This window comes from Humulus lupulus, chromosome 6 (assembly GCF_963169125.1).
Source record: "Humulus lupulus chromosome 6, drHumLupu1.1, whole genome shotgun sequence".
Lineage (NCBI taxonomy): Eukaryota > Viridiplantae > Streptophyta > Magnoliopsida > Rosales > Cannabaceae > Humulus > Humulus lupulus.
Genome location: NC_084798.1, coordinates 153,013,111 through 153,024,506, shown reverse-complemented (window position 1 = coordinate 153,024,506; position 11,396 = coordinate 153,013,111). Strand labels below are relative to the sequence as shown.

Below are 11,396 nucleotides of genomic sequence, written 5' to 3'. Positions count from 1 at the left end.
CCTAGGTAGTGGGTACATATTCTTAATGGTCAACTTGTTCAACTCTCTGTAGCCAATACACATCCTGAAGGATCCATCTATCTTCTTGATGAACAACACTGAAGCACCCCACAATGAAGGTCTAATGAATCTCAATTCTAGTAAATCCTGCAACTGAATCTTCAGTTCCTTCAACTCTGTCGGAGCCATTCTATAAGGGGTCCTATACACTGGCTTCGCCCCTAGCGCTAACTCTATGATGAACTCAATTTCTTGGTGTGATGGCAACCCTGGCAAGTCTGCGGGGAACAAATCAGGAAACTCACATACCAATCTAGTCTCATCTGGTCCAACTGAAACAACTCTATAAGTATCCACAATGTTTGATAGGAATACTATGCAACCTTCTTGCACTAGGTCTCAAGCCTTTAGTGCCGAAATCATAGGTACCCGCAGTCCACTGGCTGTCCCCATAAATATAAAGGGTATCTCCCCTTCCAGTTCAAAGGTCACCATCCTGCGCTTGTAGTCAATCGTTTCCCAATACTTTGATAACCAATCCATCCCTAGGATCATATCAAAGTCATCCATTGCTAACACAATCAGGTCCAGAGATAACTCCCTACTGTCTATCTCTAATGGCAATGCTCTAACCCATCTCCTAGAGACTACTAGCTCCCTAGTTAGCAACAAAGTCTGAAATCCCCTAGCATACAAATCATTAGGTCTACACAGCTAATCTACCACTCTAGCATATACAAATTAATGAGTAGTCCCTCAGTCAATCAATGCAGTAAAGGAAGAACCAGCACTAGAAATCTGACCTGTCACAACCGAGGGGCTAGCCTCAGCATCAGTTTGGGTCACAGTAAATACTCTGGCAGTAGTGAGGCTGTCGCTCTATTTCAGATCTTCCATCCTGACTTGTGGGTAGTCATTCCTCAAATGACTAATGCTCCCACAAGTAAAGGAGGCCCTGATCCTGAACTCTCCCTGATGTCGTCATCTACATGGAGGACACACTGGGAAACTCCTAAAGTTGTCTCCCCCGCTTTGATGGCCACTGAAAGCACCCTGTGCCCTCCTATCCGAGCCAAGAGGAACAAAAGAATCAGGGGTCTTTCTCTTCTATTCACTGGAGCCACTACCTTGACTAGATCCAGTAAAAAGAGGCACCATCCTCCGAGCATCACCCCTAGCGGTGCCCTCTCGCTAAATTTGATCCTCGGCCCCCTCTGCTATAAGGGCCTTCTCCACTACCTGTGCATAAGTGGTAGTTCCCAAATCCAGAGTTATCTTGATGCCACAGGCGATCATAACATTCTATCCCCGCACAAATCGATCATTTCATGCCATGTCAGTAGGCACCAAATCTGGCGCGTACTATGCTAATTGGTCAAACCTCAGGGCATACTCAATAACCGTCATCCGATTCTAAGTCAGATTAGTAAACTTATCAACCTTCGTAGCTCGGACTACGACACTGTAATACTTCTCATTAAAAAAAATTTATGAATTCTTCCTAAGTCATGACTGAAACATTCCATCTCTGAGACACAACATCCCATCAGATGCAGGCATCTTCTCTCAATATAGAGCTGGCACAGGCTACTCTCTCATTCCCTTCTACCCTTATGAAATCCAGGATGGAAGAAATCATCTTCATCCAATGTTCTACTTGCAGTGGGTCTGGGCAACCCTTTAAGGTGGGAGGATGCTGCTTCTTGAACCTCTGATACAAAAGTTCCCACCTATTATCCAGAGTAGGCTAGGATGACACTGGTGCCACAGCCTGTGGAACCTGTAACCCAATGCCCTGAGGAGGGGCCTACTGCCTCAATTGTAGAAGCTTTTCTTCTGTTCGATGAAGTCTAGCTTTCATCTCTGTAAAAAACTATTGCCAACTTAGTGGGGCAGGTGGAGGGTTCTGACCTTGGTTTCCATCATCGGCTCTATTGGCGCAGAGTCTGATTGATCGCTGAGGCATTACTACAATATGCCTTCAATAAATGATGTCGCACAGGAACCATAAACCTTGGCACACTCTGATACCAAGTTGTAATGCCCTACTTCCTTAGAGTTGTTACTACATGAGTTAAAAATGTGCCATTAGCTCACTAACCGAGGTTTTAGGTTAAAAGTGTGACTAAACTTGATTAAAACTCGTTTGTTGACATTAATTATGAAAATTTGAACCTCCAGGGATCCCAAAATACTATTTAAAGAATTCATTACATCTCAAAAATATAAGTATAGTTGTCCTAGGCAACAAAACAAGTCAACACAGGATTTTCCCAAAAATAACCCTGGCTGTGGTAGCAAGGTAGGCCAAACATGTACCCGTCGCTCCACGCTCTCCGTACTCATGGTTTGTCAGTCTTCCATTTGCCCTTACCTCCACTATAGAGCACCCGTGAGTCGAAGCCCAGCAAGAAAACTCAACATATAATGTATAACATAACAATCCACAGTATACAACAAAACAACCAACAGGCTAAACACATAGCGACCTATGCTATCCTAGATGCTTTGACAGGCCCTGGGTTCGCGGTCTTCAATGAGAGGGTGGATACACAACCATAGGAGGGTCTTTCCCTAATATCTTGCACTCAGCGTACTCAACACCAATCCCAGCCCCTTGCCCCGACTTCTTTCCATTCTCGGCCTTCACCATTCTTGGCCTTTGCCGTTCCCGGCCTTCGCCGTTCACTCACAAACATGCATAACATAGCATAATAATCACATATATCCACAATATATTTTAAGCATAAACAATAGGTTCGTGCCCTAAAACACAAACAATAGGGTCGTGCCTTGCTTTACAGGTACAACAATTTTCTTACTTGTGTCCCGAGCTCATAAGCCAATGTGATCCCGAGCACAGCCCCCTTATCCGAGCCTCATTGAAAAGCTAATCACAACGCATTCATAATAACCATCCATCGAGTCTTAAACCAATAAATAACTTCAAAATATTAATCTAGCCTCTGGGACCTTGGATTCTACTAAACTGGGTAATAGAATCCTTCTCGAGCCTTAACATTCGAGCTCCTGAGCTAAAAACCTCCATTTCCCCTTTCTTTCCATTTAGGGTCGCGGAATGCCCTTTAGGTCCATGGCCTACTACTACTCAGAGGGCAAAACCCTCCCAGCTGGTGGACACGGGTCGTGGCATGCCCTTTAGAGTAACAGCACACCTAGGTAACTCAGAGGCTTCTCCAGCCTCTTCGAGCACACGGGCCGCGTCCCTAACGCCTAAACCCAGAAATTGAACCTCTTTTCTATGTTTTTTCTTGAGCATAAACCCTTAATTCACTCCCAAACATCAATTAAACAAAAAATTGAGCTTGGATTTCCTATCCATGCAGCCTAGGTACCATAACAAGCAAGAAACACTTCCATAATATCATCAAACACCCAAAATCAAGTCTTAGAATCCTTCACATGCAATCCCTATAGTTCTATCAAAATTACCCAGAAACTAAGGATGAAATTCCTTACCGCTATGATATTCACACCCTTGAGTTAATTCCCCAAGTTCTGCATGCCTCTAGACTTCAATTCATTGGATTATATCCTCAAGAATATCTTCAACCTTCAAGCACCAAAAGAGGAAGAGAGAACCTAGAGGCAGAGAATGGGAAAGAGCTGAGATTATTTTCTATTTTCTTCCCTTTGTCCTTTCCTCATTCCATTGCTTTCTCAAAGTGTAAAGCTACCTAAATCACCAACATACCCCTATGTCTATCCTCACTCCTTTAATGCCACCAAGGGCAATCCCGTCAATTGCCACATTGTGCTAAATCCTTGAGTGTTCCTATAAATCCACGTTTAATCCTGACATGCCCAAATAATTGCTAAATTACTACCCATTACCCGGTAATTCCTAAACACATATTATATTTCCAAAATACCCCTAGGCTCCTCCCGAGCTGGGTATTCAACCCCATTGTGGCTATTTAGCTAAACTGCTCCCTAGGACCTTCTCAGATTGTGCATCACAAATATATCACCACTCACTCGTGGTATCAATCACAAATATACACATACACCACATTTACGCCCTCAACGGGCTAAAATTAGAAATAAGCCCCTAATAACAAGATGACACCCACATGCATATTTAATTCACCAAAACATGCATTTCTAATCACATACTCATTTAATTCACATATTATCATAGTTAAACCAATTATTGTCCTCCCGTCACACTAATCAAGGCCCTAAGCCTTATTAGCAAATTTGGGACGCTACACATAGTAAGAGGAAACTAGCTCACTGGCCGAGAATGTTACAGCATAGCCATGAAGGAAAAATCATAAGTAGGGAAATAGGAAATGGTCATGGTCGAAGAAAGTGAGCAGTCCCGGGTATTGGAAGTTACCCATGGGGCGGAAGAACCTCGATAAGGAGATAATGAGGTTGGCTAATAGGACAACATTGATCCACGGATAGGAGAAGATAAATTTGTGCTCAAAACTGTGTAGGAACTCAAGGAAATTCATATCGACCCAGAAACACCTTCAAAAATTGTAAAATTTGGAAAATTCATAGAGTTGAAAGTAAGAAGGAGCTGGTTGAATTCTTGAGGAAGAAGTTGGACGTCTTCACATGCTCGCATGAAGATATGTTGGGAATCATTCCGAGTATAATAATGCATACTTTGAACTTGAACAAGAATGTGTCTGCAAAGTCCCAAAAATGAAGGCTTTTGGGGAGAGTTCGGTCGAAAGCGTTATAAGAAGAAGTAGCTTGCCTACTTAAATGCAGATTTATCAGGGAAGCAAAATACCCGATCTGGGTTGCTAACCCCATTCTAGTATCGAAGCCAAATGAGAAGTCGAGAACTTGCATTGACTTCTCCGATCTCAACAAGGCATGTCCTAGAGACTGTTTCCCATTACCTATAATTGATTAGATGGTATACGCCACTTTCAGTTATGAGCTCAGGCATTTCATGGACGCGTATTCTGGATATAACTAGATCATGATGAACCCTGCAGACAAAGATCATACCAGCTTCATGACTGATCATAACGTATACTGCTACAAAGTTATGCCATTCGGGCTGAAGAATGTCAGTGCTACGTACCAATGATCAGTCAACAAAATGTTCGCTAACCATATCGGGAAAAACATGGAGGTGTATTTCGATGATATGCTAATTAAATCAAAGACTGTCATTAACCATGTATCTAACCTGGAAGAGTGTTTTGGTGTACTAAGGAGGTACGACATGAAGTTAAATCCTCATAAGTGCACTTTTGGAGTTTCTTCGAGAAAGTTTCAGGGGTTTATAGTCTACACAAGGGGGATAAAGGAAAATCTAGAGAAAATCAAATTGTTGTTGGAAATGCCTTCGCCTAGGTCGCCCAAGGAAGTACAAAGTTTAACTGGAAAGGTGGAGGCCCTAAACTGCTTCATTTAAAAATTCACTGACAAGTGTCTCCCATTTTATAACTTGCTTAGAGGAAACAAGAAGTTTGAGTGGACCAAAGAATGGAACAATCATTTCACGACCTAAAAGCTCACCTGGCTGAACCCCCATACTATCGAAATCGTCATATGGAGAATGAGTGTTTTTGTATCTGGCTATGACAGAAAATGCGATCAGCGCTGTGTTTGTTCGAGAGGAAAATCTGGCGTAGAATCCAGTGCATTATGTAAGTAATAGACTTCTCAGAGCTGAGTCCCGATATTCATTAATAGAAAGGCTCGTGTTCAGTCTTATTTTGGCTTGAATGAAGCTCAGACCATATTTTCAGTCCCACACTATCCACGTCTTAACCAAATAACCTTTAAGGTAGGTTTTGCGAAAACCTGAAATTCCAGGACATCTACTAAAGTGAGTCATTGAACCCTAGCAGTTTGAGTTATTATATATGCCACGCACAGCAATCAAGAGTCAAGCCCTCGCTGACTTCGTGGCCAAGTGCACATGTTTTTAGGATGAGCCGATGAGAGAACTAGTGCAAGAATTGTGGAAAATCTTCGTTGATGGATCCTCTAATGAAAACGGATCGGGAGCTAGGACAATTTTAATCTCACCTGTAGGGCATCAATTCCATACAACTCCCAGGTTCGGATTCGAAGCATCCAACAATGAAGCTGAGTATGAGGCCTTATTGGCAGGGCTAAGGGTGGCGAAAGAGCTAAAAGCAAAGGCGGTCAAATGTTATAGTCACTCCAAGAAAAAATGCTTTTAATAACACTGAAAATGTGTTATCAAAACATACCATAACACTTTCTGATGTGTTAAGATCGACTATGTTATCGTAGGTCAGGGTACTTTACATAACACTTTATCATTGTTATACAGATGTGTTATTATACTGTCAACGATAACACATTTTCCGTGTTATTTTAATATATAGATAAGTGTTTAATTATGTTATTCATAGTCGATTATATAACACATTTCAATACTTATAAATTTGTGTTATACTACACTTTATTATAACACTTTTTTTGTGTTATACTACACTTTAGTATAACACTTTTTTTGTGTTATACTACACTTTAGTATAACACTTTTTTTGTGTTATACTACACTTTAGTATAACACTTTTTTTGTGTTATACTACACTTTAGTATAACACATTTTTTGTGTTATACTATACGTTAGGATAACACATTTTTTCTATTGTACTACACTTTAGTATAACACATTATTTGTGTTATATAATGAAGTTTGCATAACACAATTCTTTGCATAAAAAGTGTTATTGTAATAGATATTATAACACAATTTTTGTATTATTTTAATATTTAGATAAGTTTATATTCTCATTATATATTTTATTTATATAACACTAATTTATTCTATTATATTTTAATTTTTTTATATAATTAAAATTAGCTTTCTCATGTATACTAGCATGATCAAATGAACTTGATTTTCAAATAACAAAAAGTAAGAACATTCAACATTGTATTAACAATCCACAAATTAGTTTAAAACATTCAACACTATCATCAACAACAAAATGTTCTTTAAGTATTCAAGGAGTCTTAAATATTCAACATAGTTAAAAGTTACTACTTTCAACACAAAGAAATAAACAACAGTTGCAGGGAGACGGTCCAGTGGTCAGCAATGACTGTACAGTTGCAAAGAATGGGTAGTAATCCCAAACACATTAGAAATATTAGCCACGTCCTCGACATATTCCATGTCTATCATGCCACCAAAACGTGAACTGAGACAACAAAACTCCACTGTCGAGAAAAGCAACAAAAGTAGAAGCTTTATTGTTATGTTAACCTCTGTAGTTGATGGCCTGAATTCACACAGTACCCGAAGGCCAAAACTTGATGTTTTCAACAAATGTATGCATTTAGATAAGTTGAGGCTTTTACATGCAGATCTCAAAAGAATCAGAAAGTAACAAGTCCCGAATGACCCCAAACATAATACAGTACAAGAACAGTATTTACCACACTCGACTCTCCAATTACCCACTCACAGCAATTTCTTGAGCATGAAATGAGCTGCCAATGCCCATTAAAGCAAAACACACCGCCTAGAGCATAAAGAAAAAATATCAATAGAAAAAACAAGGTAAACCAAAAAATTTATAGAAAAATCAAACAAGCCTATCAAGAAAAGAAACTCTTGGAAAAATTTTAAATAATCAAAACACAACAAATTGAAGATTCCCATTTGTGCCAATTCCAAAGTGCAAAAAATAGTTAACAGACCTTAAAGCCAATGTACAATAAAACATATTTCAACAGAAAAATGCATGGGGACCATATGGTCAAATATCCATTCAGCATTCATAAAGGACTAGTCCATATCATGTCTGAACTAGAGAAAATGGTTCAGTAAGACTAAAAATGTGACCAAACCAAGTTCAATACCATAAATTGCATAGAAATATCAGGATTTTGAAGGATTGGTACTGCACTTGACAATTAAAAACAAAGGAATCATTGTTTTCCCCCTTGGAATAGGTACCATCCAATTTTTATTCCCTCTAAAGAACCATTTGAATAGCAAGAATCACAAGCTATTATACTGTTGTTTTCAGGTTTCAGCATTATACCTGAATCAACTACCTCTAATTCCAAGATAGATAAATCTTACCAGGAACAGATGGCCCAAATTTGACTGTATCCTAGGATAATCTGTATGCTATATGCTACTATCAAAGTACCTTGGACTGCTCTCATGGTGTTGAGAAATCTCTAGAAAAATTTACAAGAAAAGTAAGCTTCCTTACAACACATAGATAGTAAAGAAGTCATACCATAAAAGAATGCTTTAGTGATATCAAGGAAAAGGAAATGCCTTATTCAAGAATAGAAGGGTTGCACTTACGATATGAGGGTCCTCAATACTAGCCAATGATGAATCATGAATGATAGATATAATAGGGACCATGAATGCAAAAGACCCTCCAATAACAGTAGGCAGTTTGGTTCCAAAGAGAGTTTGAAGAAGTGTGTTATTTCCTTCAACAAACAGTAGAGTTTGTACTACTCTGACTTTATCACCCTAATGAAATTTTATTTTTCAAAGATGGTCATAAAATCATTAACAAAGTTTCAACTTTGATACATAAACAACTCCAAAAACTTGACTTTATCACTTTAGTAAAGAAAAGAGGATGAGAAAAATTAGTATGAGGAAACATTAAAGGATCTGCTCACAAACTATAATAATTTCTTGCTTAAAAATAAATATTGGTCTTTTATGAAAAATGAGCTCACAGCAGTACCACCCATGTAAGGAACAAGTAAAGAAGGGATCATCACTGCAGTTCCAAGGGCCAAAATGTAGTGCTGAAAACCCAAAAATACTGCCTCCCCTGTTTTTCCAAATGAAACAAATAACACTTTAAAATAAGAAATAGAAGAAAAATAACATAAAGAATCAATAAATGAAGAAATGAACATACCCCTAGGCCAGTACTCAAAAGCAGTCCCTTATTGTCTACTCAAGTGATTGTGGTGAGAAAACTAAACTAGAACCAATACACAAACACTTGGCAAACATACCAGCGAGCAACAGATGTATAGCATGATCAAGTGCCAAGTCTTTCGCATTATTTTGTCTAACAACCACTTCTATATTTTTAACCATCACTAGAGTTTTTACCTCTGTTCAATTGACTATTTATTTATTTATTTTGGTCCTAAAATGTGATTGATCTGAATGGTTGTTGATACATAGAACTGACTGAAACATTATAATAAAATTAACTATAAAACAGTGCAGTAAAGGTTTCAACCGTCTAAATTATATGTTTACGAATAAAAAAAAATGCAATAAATGTTCTTGAGTAGCCATCTTGGCTCTTGGATAAAAGCACAAACAAGAGAGGGACTACACAGAGGTTAAACAAAAATTAGAAACATACATGTTCAATGGCTGCCCGCTCCTCAGGAGTTACAGTCATAGCCTGTGGCATGGCTGAAGCCATCAGGCTCAGAACGTTCCTAATTGTATAATAAAAATGAAAAATTAGCATGTGTCAAGTAGATAACAAAAATTGATAAATAATAAAAAAAACTGCATTCATCTCACCCTTCTCCTCCCTTGACAGGTTCATTAATTAGGCGCAAAAAGTCAGCCTGAGGCTCTTGTATGAGATGCACAAGATGTGGATTTTGTTTCCCTAGCTCTTGAAGCATAGGCTGCAAAACAATACATGTAGCATGAGTACTATTTAGTGTCTGTCTGCCACCAAAATGACCAAGCTATCAACTGCCATTTTGTTTCTTTATGAGAAGCCTAACCTGTTGAATTTGAGGGTTTGCTTGCACCATAGCTCGCAATGCTTGGAACTAAAATGAAAGTTAGAGAAAAAAAATTCAACCATGACTACAGCAATAAAAAAGAATAAAGCTCCATATGGATCAGAGAAAAAAAGAAAGGAAAAAAAATCAAGTACCTATTGACTGTTTCGAAGAAAATCCAAATTGCCAGTACCAGCATTTGCACCCACATTTGGTAGGCCCTGATTCAATAATAGTAATATATTTGATTAATTAGTTGATCATAAAATACAATTCAAACTTCAAAGGAGCATCTATCTGAGGGAAGAATTCAAAAGTTAAGAGGTAGAACAATAGCTACCTGTGAGAAAAGATCCAGTGGATTTGCATTAGGGACAACAGCAGGTGCAGCATCACGTTGTGAAGCTTGCACTGGAGGAATGATTGCTGGGGAGTTTGCTGCTGCCTGAGCAGGAACTTGGGCAACTGGTGGAACATCTTCCTGTTCAGGAATTCCCTGATGCATAACATCTATGACAACTTCACAATGTCATCAACAAAGAATGTCTCTTACAATAAACCTTTGGAGAATATTAACCTTTCAAAAATATTATTTTTCATGTAATAAAAATCACATATAGAAGAAAAACAGTACACGGTTTGAGCAAACTCGTACAAAATAATAAATTTAAATTGATATAATAATGTAATTATAATAAAGTAGTTCCATATATATTGGAGTACAGAGGAACCTAACACTAGTATATATATGTATGTGTGTGTGTTGTATTCAATCATGGAAGAGTGTAGAGATTTAGGAAATAGGTAAAAGTTTGTAGAGTAACTATGTACACCTAATATCAGACCTATCAAGAAAGAAAAAAAAGACCATGGATTCCTCACCTCTTGAACTAATCCTTGAGCTTTCATCAAATTCCCAAGATTAATGTGTGCATCAACCTGTAACATTAAGAAGAAATGTTATGTTCTATTCAAAGATTTTGTTAAATCATTGAATATCCAAGTGTCAAGAGTCAGAAATAAATTCTACCAAACGTGGATTCAGTGCAAGAGCCTGGCGACAACATTGAGCTACCTCGTTAAACTACCATTTACGCATATATGCACTTGCTAAATTTGACCATGCATCAGCAAAATTTGGTCGGAGCTGCAAAATAAAACAATCAGTATAATATGGAAAAAAGAATTCAAAGAAAGAATATATACTTTTGCTCTTGATGATCATGCCCCCACGAAAAAACAAATTTGGCTTCGCCACTGGGTGTAAGATTCCTAGTACTAGGAGTGATATTAGCTAATATAACAACCAAAACCTTCCCATCAAATTGACTCTACCCAATACTTCAAAACAACCTAGTTGGAGTGTTTGCTCTAGCCAGGTTGGTTAAGTTTCACTGGAATTTATCAACACTAAAGTAATAATTTAAGCAAGTACCAACTTACATCAGCTAAAGAATTGATTATTAACACTTTTAATTAACATAAACACCCCCACCAATGGAAAGAATATATCAGGAGTTAACTAATAACTGTAAGCCAAAAACAGAAAATATAATTTGAACTCAACAAGTATATATTGCATCACATAATATTTCCTTATACATAAAAAAACTATTACCTATCAATTATGTTAGTCACCCTTTGCTTTGTAAAGATTTAAGTCAAGTAAATAT

General features: G+C 38.0%; 1 long non-coding RNA gene across 1 annotated transcript; it reads right to left on the bottom strand.

Moving 5' to 3' along the window:
• Positions 1–8,947: 8,947 nt before the first annotated feature.
• Positions 8,948–10,841, bottom strand: LOC133784250 (uncharacterized). Its single transcript, XR_009871230.1, has 3 exons — positions 10,754–10,841; positions 10,606–10,662; positions 8,948–9,423 (listed from the first exon to the last, which is right to left on the bottom strand). It is a non-coding gene; the product is annotated as an uncharacterized LOC133784250 (long non-coding RNA).
• Between the last annotated feature and the right edge of the window lie 555 nt (positions 10,842–11,396).